At 31.2% G+C, this 13,341-nt stretch overlaps 1 protein-coding gene across 1 annotated transcript in view; it reads left to right on the forward strand.

Annotated features, from left to right (window-relative positions):
• Window positions 1–13,341, forward strand: part of LOC130895291 (uncharacterized) — a 113,950-nt gene that overhangs the window by 43,293 nt on the left and 57,316 nt on the right. The gene's annotated exons all lie outside the window — the stretch shown is intronic.

Genomic DNA, 13,341 nt, shown 5'->3' on the forward strand with positions numbered 1-13,341 from the left:
ATGATAAGTTTCGAGATATATGTTTTGGCAGAAAACAAACCACCATACTAGCTTGAACTGAAGTCAACTCATCTGAGAGAAAACAGTTATGATAAAAAATGCTCGATTGATCTTGATTTGGAATTGACATTTTACGTCTTATTCTTCAGTGTAGCCTCTCCTCAAATACATCATTTGTTTCAAACATTCAATTAACATTACATAGAATTTAATTTCTTTATAGTGCTGGCTCACTTCATTTTAGTTCGGTATATATTTGTATTCTTTCTGCAGGCCTCATTTCATTCGTGAATTTTTATCGACTAAAATTTTACTCGTAGTAGAAACGTGAATCAGTACTTCAGTTCCTTGTCCTTTGTCTTCATGATATTGTGATAAAAATGAAGCTTTTCCATATAATAGTTACATATTCATCCATTTACCAAATATTTGATATACAAAACCAATTCTTGCTATTAAGAAATTGGTAAGGCTGCTAAAATATCTGGGTATACCTAAGTTGCAGAAAAATAATACGGAATAATGGAAAAACATTATAGTTTGACATTCTCCTTCAAGTTCTGTTCCTTCAAGAACATAGTTCATTGTTGCATGTGTCATTTTCATTTTTTATTATTGTTATCAATAATTTAATACGTATCAATTTCGACTGATGAGTTAAAATGGAATATAAATAATAGCACAAGCTTACTGAGGAAAAATCGATAAATTACCAATGAGGATAACAGCCTAGCTAAACAGAAATAACAAGTTAAAACTTGAATCTTTTATTAGTAATGCTAAAGTAGTTGTTAAATATGCTATATTGCAAAAAACTAAACTACCTTAACTAAAAATGATAAATTGGACATTATAGACAACTCACCTAGTAAATATTAATACGTGTCAATACTAAATGGTTCTATTAATATAATTCTAAGACTATAAATTATCTCCAAACATATACAATTTCGGTTGCTCTTAGAAAAAAGAGAACAATAATCTCTAGTGGATGTTTTGCCTTTGACTTTAAACATGAAATTTGTGTGTATTCCGAAAGGAAATTGATTTGAATTTAGAATAAATTTACCAAAAGGCTACAGTTTTCTGAATATACGATGACTACCTACCCTACTTATGGAACATAATTCCTCTACATCATATATTAACGCTAAAAATCCCCTATACCCTACGGCAACATCTGCCAGCCTACCCAAAAAATTCTCTTGAACATATTTCTAACCATTTCAGGTGTTAGAGGTTATGTGAAATTAACGTGAATTCAAGTAGTAGCTTATTTGCAGATGATAGTTGTGAAAATAAAATTGACAAATTTATTCCACCGAAAACTACAAGACGTGAACAGTTTTCGTTTGTACTAATAAATGATTTAAATCAATTAACACGATAGCGTCATTCAAATAACAAATTTTATAAAAAGATATATTAATGGAAAAATGGATACTGGATATATTCTAATGACGGTACATGCATATATTAAAGAGTTGTTCATAAAAATAGCTTAATTTTTGTGTAAAACATTAGCCGATAATTCCTACAGAACAAGAACATTAAGTTGTCTAATTCCTGTTTCTATTGTTCGTGTCTAGTGTTAATAATTCTCCAGGATAAGTAGAACTTGGTATAAGTTTGAGTGGTTGTGGCTCCACACAATTTACTGTTTTCCGGGATGGAATTACGATATCCTTAAAACTTTAGAAGTTTTTTAAGGTCATGTATATTCTAATGTCCTGAGCATCTTATTTTATTCAGAAAATTTGAATAATGTGCTATTTCGAAATCTTATGAATTATAAATAAGAAGTCAGTATTAAAAATAGAGATAGAAATAAATTCATGAATAAAATAACTAAATAGAAAAGCTGGAAAGCACATTTACCTAAAATGATCATTTATAATCTCCCTAGAGCTTGAATTATTTCCGAAAATTTTTTCGAGGTGCAAGGCCTTGGCCGAGGGAAATTTTCGTGAAAATTCGCAACCAAGAAATAATTCACGGAGATCAATTCAAGCTCAAGGAAAATGCTGTACAACACTTTTTGACATAATTTTAAGCGGTTATTTTGGTTTCATGTTTGGCGAGTTAATAAATTTAGGTGGCGAGATATGAGGTTTTGTTTTGATACTTGACAAGTTTTAAAAGCGTATAAAAGTTTTATTTGTGAGAAGAAAATGTTATACTTTGAGAAAGATAGCTAGGAAGAAATAGAAGTTGAGGTAGAAAACTTAATACCGTCCAATACCAGGAAATCAAACACAACAATATGAAAACAATTTTGGGCATTTTGTGAAGGAAGAAAGTAAACAATTGGTGAAGAAACATCTGAAAATGAGAATTGAGTGGAGTATAAAGAATTTTATCAAAACAAACCGAACAATGAAAATCAGTGGCTAGACAAAGAGCAATTACCAGAACCCGGCGCAAAGAGAGTTCGATTTTAGTGGAAAGTCTTGTTGTGTGTCTGGTGGAATTGTGAAGGTTTAGTGTACTTCGAAATTTTTCCAGATAGTCAAGCCATCAATACCAAAGGCATAATGTGGATAGCTGATACGAATTTATGAGGTTTTATCAGATAAATATCCAGGTTTAGTTAACCGAAAGCGTGTGAAGCTAAACTACATACTGCGAAATTACGTGAAATGAGATCGAAGAACTTATTGGTATTGAACTTCCACCACAACCAGCATTTAGTCAGGATCTTGTATCCTCTGATTCTATTTATTCAGATCCGTAGTGAAATTCTTGCGTGGGAATTAATGTTATTTCAAGAGAGATATTGAAAATACAGTGCGACAATTTTTTGCATCTATCTATTTTGCATACCCTCAATATTATATATTCTACAAAAGCATTATGATTCTGCTAAGAGTATATCAGCAATCCTTGACTTTCAGGCATATTAATGTTTTAAAAGTTATGCTTGGTGTTGTACCCACTTCGTGATTCAATTCACTCTCTTTGTTCAATGATCAGGAATACATGTCACTAGGTACTATCATTAATAAATGCATATTGAAATAATTATGAAAACTGCCTTTGGAAAATGGCTAACTACAAAGGTCACGTACAGCATTAATGATTTCTACAATATACGTATCTAGACCAGATAGAGTAATTCACTTTTTTCCCATTTTTCATTATAATCGACGACAATTCAATCTCCCCAAATATAAAACGATTATCCGAATTAATTACTCGTGTTTTATTGTTGTTTCGATTTTTTCCGCGACATTAGTTATTTTAGGGTGTAATTAAATGAATCAATGTATTGCTCCTTATTTCGGCCTCAATATTGATTTAATCTGTGCTCATGAATACCAGATCTACGACATGAGAGGCGGGCATTTGCAGTGATAAATCCGTAGTTTAATAGTATAAAATCTATATCTTCCAAAATGAAGTTAATAACAACCGACATGTCTTAGCAGAGACATCATTAGGTACCCCTTCACTAATGTAGGCGGTTTTAAATTTTTCGGCTAGTAATTTGATTACAGTGGCGTATGCATAGCATCTCAAATAATTTGTTTGGAACTCTTAAGGCTCTTAAAGTCTTTATTATTGCTTTCGAATCAACCTTGCTGAAATTCATTTCTCAGGAGAACCATTGAATTCCTGCGGCACAATTTTGCTTGCTAAATTAAAAACTCCAAGTCTGACATCGACATTTTGTCTGATTTTCATAACTACCATCCAGTGCCAGTGTTCTATTGATTTTAAATCATTCTTAGGTACTTTATATTTGACTCGTAAAATCTGAAGAATGGCCCTAAAAATATAAAATATGTTAACAGCTAACTTTTGATGATTATCTGAAGATTTCTAATTAAAATTATTAAGTTCACTTGCCTTGTTGCGACAAGAGTATCTAGTATTTTGTCCACAACCTACCTATGATAATATAGGTGATCTATGATTTCGTGTCTACATTCATTCAATTGTCTATTCTGTATTTTGATCATTGACTTTGCTTAGACGGAAATATATTCTCTATATTTGATTCATTTTTGTAAGAACTTTTCCCAGGTAACAGAAATATAGATTTAATTTCCGTGAATAAATCATAAATAATCAATATATCAAATAAAATCAGACAACATATATGAACTAAAATTAATATTCAAGGCTAATGATGTCACTTTAATCCAACACTTATATATATTACTTATATAGAATTCACTACATTCCTGCGAATAAGCCTTTTAGCTTTACTGTAAATTATGAAGACCAAGAAAATCACCATTTTTCGAATAATAATGCACAAAAAAATTATTATTATTATTATTATTATTGAACTATGACTTTTTAATTATTAGTCAATTATTTACTCGTATTTCTTATGAGAAATATTTGTATTTTACTTAACAGCGTCGATTTAAAAGTTTATTCGTTGACGCCTTCTTCTACAAAAATTTCATGAAGATCAGTAATTGAAAATAGTCGTTTCATATTTGGTGCATATACTATTAAGGCCGCTTGACATGATGCATATTTCTTGATCAAAAGCATGCGCAGATGAAGTTCAACTGAATGATGCCGTTTTTATTACATGCAAGTTGAAATTGTAGGGAAAAGTCTAGTATCGTTATTGCCAATTATTCACTGACCACTTTTTTCTTGATCATTTCACTTAGTTTTGTTATTTTCATTTTTAAACCTGTCACAAAATCTAATAAATAAAATTCCCGTGTCGCGGTGTTTGTAATTGAGCTCCTCCGAAACGGCTTGACCGATTCTCATGAAATTTTGTGTGCGTATGGGTAGGTCTGATAGTCGAATAACATTATTTTTCATCCCCCTAAATTTTAAGGGTAGTCCATCTCTAAATTTTCAACTTATAATAAAAATATTATATCAGCTTAAATTTTTCCCTCGCTACGATGAACCCCTATTCCATCGCGAATTTTTTCAAGGGACACTAGTTGATGCGTGACGCGGTTTATTCAAATCAAATAGTTTGGATCGTGTATATACAGTCAATCCAAGGCAGACTGAGTGCTTTTATCTGAGACTGTTGTTGGTTAATGTCACCGCACCATTGTCACTTCAAAATATACGCAAGGTAGATGGACAACAGTATCCAACGTATAAAGATGCATACCTTGCACTAGGCTTGCTAGAAGATGACAATCATTGGGACAGTATGCTTGCTGAAGCAGCATTAAACTGCACAGGAACAAAAATTCGTCTACTATTTGCTACAGTACTGACTACATATTTCATAATGACATAATCACAAAGATTCAATGATTGATGATATATTGTATCGACCTCGTACAAGGTACAACGATCTAACGATATCATTCAGTGGTACAATATACAATGAAGCATTGATTGCTATCCAGGAACATTGCATTGCTATTGCGAATTTACCATTTCGGTATGAGCTCACCAAATCGAAGTGCATCTGATTTATTCAACACAGATATGAATCGTGAACTACAGTACGATAGTACGATACTGTAGAAAAGGCAGGCATTGTTAGTCGCAATGTTCCACTACTAAATGATGAACAAAAAATTTACTACCGTACTACCGTTGTGCTGGCAGTTTCGGCAGGACAAGGATGATTCTTTTTTTTTTTTTTGGATGTACAAAAAAGGTTCAACTGGCAAAACGTTCCTTATTTCGCTACTTCTTGCCGAGATACGATCAAAAAATGGCATCGCGTTAGCCGTTGCATCTTCTGGCATTGCAGCAACTTTATTAGATGGAGGCAAAACAGCTCATTCAGCATTTAAGCTGCCATTAGATATTCAAAGTGTGCAACATAAAAAACAATCGTCCATGGCCACAGTGCTGAAAGAATGTACAATTATTATTTGGGATGAATGCATTATGACACATTCGTTTGAGGCATTGGATATAAAAAACAACGATAAACTATTTGCCGGCACTTTCTTACTTCTTTCAGGTGGTTTTAGACAAACCCTTCCCGTTATTCTACGTTCAACGTACGCTGGTAAAATCAACGCTTACTTAAAATCATCGCGAAACATTTTCTATACAGATATTGTTAGATATTGACGATAGGAAAGCTGCTGAACATGAAAATACTGGATGATGCATAAAATTACAAATGGACTTCTGCTCAATCATCCACTCGCAAAATACTCTCATCGATAACATATTTCCCGATGTACACACAATATGAAAATCATAAGTGGCTGGCAGAAAGAGTGATTTTGGCAGCAAAAAATGTGGATGTCAATGGGTTAAATTTAAAGATACAATAGTTTTTGCCTGGGGACTTAGTGTCATACAAATCTATCGATGCAGTTTGCGATACCAACGAAAGTGTGAATTATCCAATTGAGTTTTTAAATTCATTGGATTTGCCAGGCATGCCACCACACCATTTCCAATTGAAGGCTGGACCCCCACACGATTAGTCATTGGAAAATTGCCACGAATCCCAATGATTCTTACAGATGTGCCAATTAAATTCAAACGCACTCAATTCCCAATTAGATTGGCATTCGCTATGACGATCAATAAGGCACAAAGCCAGACATTGTCTGTATGTGGAAACATAGATTTGGAAACACAATGCTTTTCCCACGGACAACTATATGTGGCGTGCTCTCGCGTGGGAAAACCATCCAGTTTGTTTGTGTTGGCTAAAGACGGTCTAAACAAGAATATTGCACATTCTATTGCGCTAAGAGATTAATCTTTATTTTTCGATTATAAGTACATCCCTATATACTTATATAGTAAGTTAGTTATTTGTATTGAACTAGAAAAACATTTCGTAGATATAATTTATATAACAGAACAACGTTTGCCGGATCAGCTAGTATTAAATAAAATTTGACAATATGAATTTGTTTAATTTAATTATGGAATTTTTGTGGTAGAGTAGCCATGATGCAGTGGTAAGTGATTTGTATAATGTCAAACGTCGTGCAATATCAATCTATGAAATATATCGATAAGCTGCCTTAAGTACAAAATATTCACGTAATAATCCGTTGATTGAAATTGAACCCTAAAATAGGCGTTCGCAGCATAGAGGTATTGTGTTATGAAGTTATTAAATTAATTGAAGCTCTGTTGGATTAATAAATTCATAATGAATGTATTACACTCGTATATTAGATTTTGGATTCAAATTATAAAAAATAACCGTAGTTTATTAGAATTAGACATTGCCGATAACTTAGTTTTTGATTGGTTAATGTTTAATTTCCCCTTTCATCTATGTTAATTTCAATGAACTGATTTCAGAAGCAGAAGTAGTGGCTTGTTAAATTCTGATCGTAGTAATTGTATTTGTTGTACATGTATTACTTTAATATAATGAACATTATTATTGTCAGTAAATACGTTAGTCTCCTAATTATGAATAAAACTTCTAATATATGAGCCATCTCGATAAAAAATTTTCAGAAACTATGTATATTAGATTAATAGAAAACTTCTCTGATAACCACGTACTTAATTTGCTACAATCTTACTGCCAAAATGGATACTAATTTGAGCTGTACAGTAATTTAGTTTACCTTGTGGATTACCAGTTACATGTTCAATACATATCGCTATGTATGCATTACATTACGCCACAAAGGCTAATGTTCGTAACAGGTCTCACCTAGATGTTTAAATTGATGTTAAGGTATTAAGCTGTAATATGAAATACATCTAATCGTATTGTTACCTCGTTTAATGGAATTAATTAAATTTGCGGAGTGACATTAATTTGAATCGTATAATCAGTTAATTTTCATAATGGTTTCTCTGACTTTGGAAATCAGTTATTCAATTACATATGAATTCTATGTCAAATAAATAATCAGCATCTCATACAATTGTCTATTATTTATTTTCATATCAAAAAATTGAGTAGAATATCTCGGTGATACTATTGAAACTTTGTTTCAGTCAATAATTTCCTGTTACAAAACTCTTGAAAATTTGTGAATTGAATTTTAAAATGAGTTTTCTCAAAGAATGAAAATTGAATCGAATCATTATTATAAACCGAGCTATCTGAGGTACGTATAATATTTAATGAATGAGTACATAATCAGCAACATTATAAGCCAGGTCCAAGAGATGAAATGCAAAAGAAATAATGTTGATGTTCTTGCCAATTCTTCGGATACGACATTGATGCAAGCTCAAAACTAAGTTAAAAGAATCTTGCAATCTTTATTTTGTCGATATTATTAATCGTATCCGTAGCTTATGATTGTTTTAACGAGGGGAAGTAAAAATCACATAACGAGAACCCGGTTTTATTTACTTGTAATGAAAGTCTTATCCATTTTCCCCTATTATCTAAAAAAATGCGCAGAATCGCAACCACAAGGTCTGATGACGAGTAACATAAGATAAATAATGTTAATATCATTTCATCCTTTTTTCATGCATGTTTTCATTTCCAACAAGTTCCTCATATTTTTAATAGTTAAATAATATTTTGATTGAACCTCAGCATTATTTTATTTGTCATTCATCTCATCCTTAAAAAACCAGTCAAACCAGTCTGCTACATCTAGTTTGCTGACAAATTGACAGTTTCAAATAAATTCTATTTCTCATAATGGCATTTAATGTGTTATTTGGTGGGAATAGCTATGTTTTCAGTGCTAATGAAACATATATTTTCATCACTAGCTCCTCATCATTTTGGATATTGAGGATATTTTTTGCACAAGTATCATATTATATATGAATATATGTTCAAAGCATCGGCATTTTCAGTACCTAATACTCGAATTTTGATATAATGCTCTGACATTTGTTCATTATTTTATTTTTCACGAGAAACAATTATGGTCTAATAGAACGGGGAGCATGATATATTTTTTAATGGTGTTGTGCTTAAGTAAATGAAATTGTAATGAAATCTGGAGCAATGCAGTCAAACAGCAAGTATTTAATAGTACCAAACTAGGAATAGATTCACTGTGGCACACCTACATATATATTTTATTGGTATAATGATAACATAATTATATAAGGATAAAATTTTTGACTGTAATAGTCTTTTTTTCAAATGATAGGAACTTTTATAATAGAAAATAGTATTTATTTGTATTGAAAGGATAATTTGTAGTTGTGACAGCTTGTGATATGAAGCAGGGAAATGCTGGCCAGCAAATTAGTAACGGCGATTTACGGTATTTGTAGGTATATTGTGTAGACAGTCACAATTCACCTCACGACTCAATTAACTGAACATCAAAACACATTAAAGGCAGGATTAAAAGCAAAAATTTCTCTCTCCTATCAGCGAAGTCATAAATTAAAATTGTCGCGATTTGTATCAAATCATTATTTCTGATTTAATGACTGGGTGTTGAGTCAACGAGGTTAAGTGTCAATCAATTACCAGAAAATTCATAACTGTTATTTAAAATACATCACGAACATGTGAATTTTATCCCATGTTTTCGTATACTATTAGTATAGGAGTAGTAGATGATGTGGATCAGTTTTATATTTTTGTCTGGTCTGACAAAATTGAAATTCAATTATCATATTATGAACTACGTATTATGTGTTTGAAAACCTGTCGCTAGGTAAGTTCGGATTTTAACTACTTTTTGATATACAGGGCGCTTTGGGACTTGATGCAAAAAATTCGTGAGTGAGTGGATGACATGAAAATAATGCTGTGACATGAAAAAATTTTCTCATACGACGTTATAGGCGTTTAAAGTTGCGAAATCAGAACTTATATTTAAGTATATTTTCTAAATTATACATTCGATTATTATAAATTTTCAATGGATGATTACGTATGTGTTAGGTTGACAGAATAAATAATTCTATCTAAAGGCTAGGGGTGCCTCATGGCCAATGGTTAAAACTCCGTAACTTTTATAGAGACAACCTGTGCATGCTAAAGATAACAAAAATTAATTTTTCAATCGATTTTTCAACAAAGATAATCTTGGCTTAACTTGATAAAATTTATATTTTAGGATGTATGTAGATTTTCACATCGTTGTACATGCCAAGGAAAAAGTTCGCCATAAAGAGACATTCTGAAGACAATTATCATAAACTATAATTATTTATTGAAAATATTCACAGGAGGTATTGAAATGTAATCTAATTGAACTGCATACTGTCGAACATCGTGTTTCTTACATGAGGAAAAAATTGAAATGTAGAAAAATTTAGTTGATTAGTCTACAACTAATAAAAACACAAAAAAAAAAACTTTAATAAATGTTCGAGGTGGGCACCTTGCAGTTCCACACACTTCCGGAGTCAACAGATGATATATCTTTGAACTTGGAAGAGCATTCCTTATAGCGTCACAATGGAAGTTTATTGTATCGATCATTTCGTTCTTTGTGCTCACCTGTGTTGCATATACCAAGCCTTTAAGAGATCCATTGTATTTCATTCAGAGGAATGTAGTTGTAATGCAAATGGACCACATTGACCAATCCACTTACTAGAAAAAATGTATAAGCTACATGTCTCTGCGAATTTTAGAAGAATCTCATAAATGGGGAGGAAACTATTTTGGAGAAATTCTAAGTATCTCTGACCATTCAGGTTATTATTAAAAAAATATGGATGTATAATTTATAAAATATACTTAAATTTCGAATGGTGTTGCTGGTCGAGGACTAAAACTGTCTAGAGAGTTTTTTAAATGTTTCGATCTTTTATTTGATCTTTATCAAGGATAAAAATATATGGTACATTTTTTAACTCAAACGTTGATTAAGATAAACAATATTAAAAATTGTGAAATTAGAAGTAAAGCAATAATCAGACAGTGTGATAATATAAAAATCTATACAATATACGTAAATCACAACAAAGACCTATCACTCAGAACGAGTGGTCGTATGAGAAAATATTTTTGTCACTTAAATATTTTCATGTTTAGTTAAGGGTAAAAACATACTAAAAATATTTTCAGATTACTTATAGATAGCTAGAATGGGCTTCGAATCAAAATTTTGAGTAACGAGTGGAACTTCCAACAGCTTGCGATCGACAATTTATGCATGTCGCAAAGTTCTCTGAATGCCAAATCTATTGATTCCACTGATACTAGTAAAATACCGTGGTTTAGTTAAATTGTTGTTCAGGCATAGCCCACATTGGATCCGATAATATAAACTAGAACTTTGAGCTTCTCATTCCCAAAAACCAGCGAGAAGAGTATCGGATATAAAGTGAATTAATATGCAGTATTGAGAGTTTTTGTAAGAGTATTTTTTGTATTGTACCAAAAATATTTGTGATAAAACAATCCATTACAGTAGAATTGTCAATGTTCGGCATCAAAAATACAGCATTCGTACTAATATCTGGACAACATAATATCATTTCTAGTTTCTGTATAAATATTTCTCGATTAACAATTTGTTCCTAACACAGCATCAGAATCATTGTTACATATTTGTTCACACTCGATCCAATTTAGTTTAGTTTTCTTTTTCAGTTAATTCTACGTGCTTAACTCTCCCCATGATCTCCATGTGTGGTGTATGACTGTGGTAGAGACAATAAAGCTTCCTGCAGGGAAATTATGAAATATTCCAGTGTGGACAGAACTAACATTTTTAGGATTCTATTGCAAAACTGTTTCATGATAACAAACTAATTTTATAATCGAAATCAGTATTTCCTTTAAATATTTTACTAGATTTTTGAGGTTCCAATCAAAGTAATGAGAATTCATCAACTAATCAAGATTTAAAAGCTATAAATATTCTCAAAACAACAAGTATTGCACTAGTTGGTAGTTTTATGTGGCTTTTGAAATCCAACTATTAGTTTGCTGATATGGATATCATTATATATACTTTCATTTTGGTAAAATGTCCGGTTACGGTTTATTATTAGCATATATAAAAGTACTTATATGTATTCTAACCAATATCGATTTTAATATATAGTTTTGTCACCCTAAGGTGGAGAATCATTTTATTCGTTCAGATTTAAAGAGCCGTGAAAACGGTAAATATTTCATAACTAAGCTTAAGGAAACTTATTTGTCAAGGTTCAGCTCACGAGGCGCATTAAAATGATTTCTGATAAAAACCCATTGTCGAGGGTATGTGTATTATTGAATTCCGAACCGCAGAAATTTTATTCTCCAAAAAATTTTGAGTAATCTTTTATTAATAAGGAAGTTACCTTCGGCTTCATATTTTAATATGGAAGTAAAATCGATCAGGTGTTAATATAAACTTTATATGAACTACGAATCTCAAGCTCTTTGTATGTGTAAGAATAAAGAATATATTTACAAAAATGAAGTTATAGTGCTTCCGAATGAAATGTTATTTCGATTATAAGAATTTTATTCAAAAGTTTTCGGAAATAATTGACATATCCTGGATTCATCATTATAAACGAGGCTTATATTTCGTCTATAGTTTTTCGTTTTGGCTTTAAGAAAATGCAAAACCTTTTATGCGCATTTTATCAATTTATGATCATTAAATGAGATATGAATGAATCGTTATTACCATAATAGTTAAGTTTTAAGTTTCAATATTTTTGACCTCTTTGGTATAAAGTATCAGATTGGTTCTATGTTTTAGTGAGTTATTATCAAAATATGGCAGAAATTCCATAAAAACGAAGAAACTATTCATTATATTTGGAATATGGATGAAGCCAATAATAAGACATTCAAATAGTGAAATATGGCGATTTGCCAACATTAACTAGATATGAAAACCATAAACTGCAGTGGAAAGACTGCTTTTAGCGAAATAAACATGCAACTTGTGAAGCTTGAAGTAATAAAAATACACTATCTTACAGATTTCTATCCATCACGAAGATTTGTAGTAAAAATAATGAGAAGTGAGAAAATTTTTGTTTTTGGTTGATGGATTTTTGATAGTCAAACTAAATGTGACATCAAAAAACAAAAAGAGCTATTATTTTTATTTTTTATGTTATTTATGTTACCATTTTACATTTGATAAAATACTTCAAACTATTCTTTTATAATAGCCGCGAGTAGAGCTACTCCATGAGCTATTGGCTCCTACTGGCATTGAATAAATAATATAGATAAATATTGATAACCAATATCTCCATACTTTGTGACTTTTGTGAGCAAAACCACCAAATAAATCAATTTGTCGATAGTTTTATTTAAATCTAATATAAAACAAAAGTAACAATACAAATTGAAGAAATAGGGAACAGTTTGACAGTAACAGTAATTATACAATTCAAATTATTATAGGAAAGGAGCAGAAGCTGTTACCAAACTGGGAAACAATTGATATCTAATTGAAGAGGCTGCTCAATTGAATAAAGACTTTACCCAAGGTACTCATAAAACTTACCTTAATTCTTTATTTCTTGTTATTACTGTCTTATTCTCTATGACGATTA

The sequence above is a fragment of the Diorhabda carinulata genome, chromosome 1 (assembly GCF_026250575.1).
Source record: "Diorhabda carinulata isolate Delta chromosome 1, icDioCari1.1, whole genome shotgun sequence".
NCBI classification, from domain to species: domain Eukaryota; kingdom Metazoa; phylum Arthropoda; class Insecta; order Coleoptera; family Chrysomelidae; genus Diorhabda; species Diorhabda carinulata.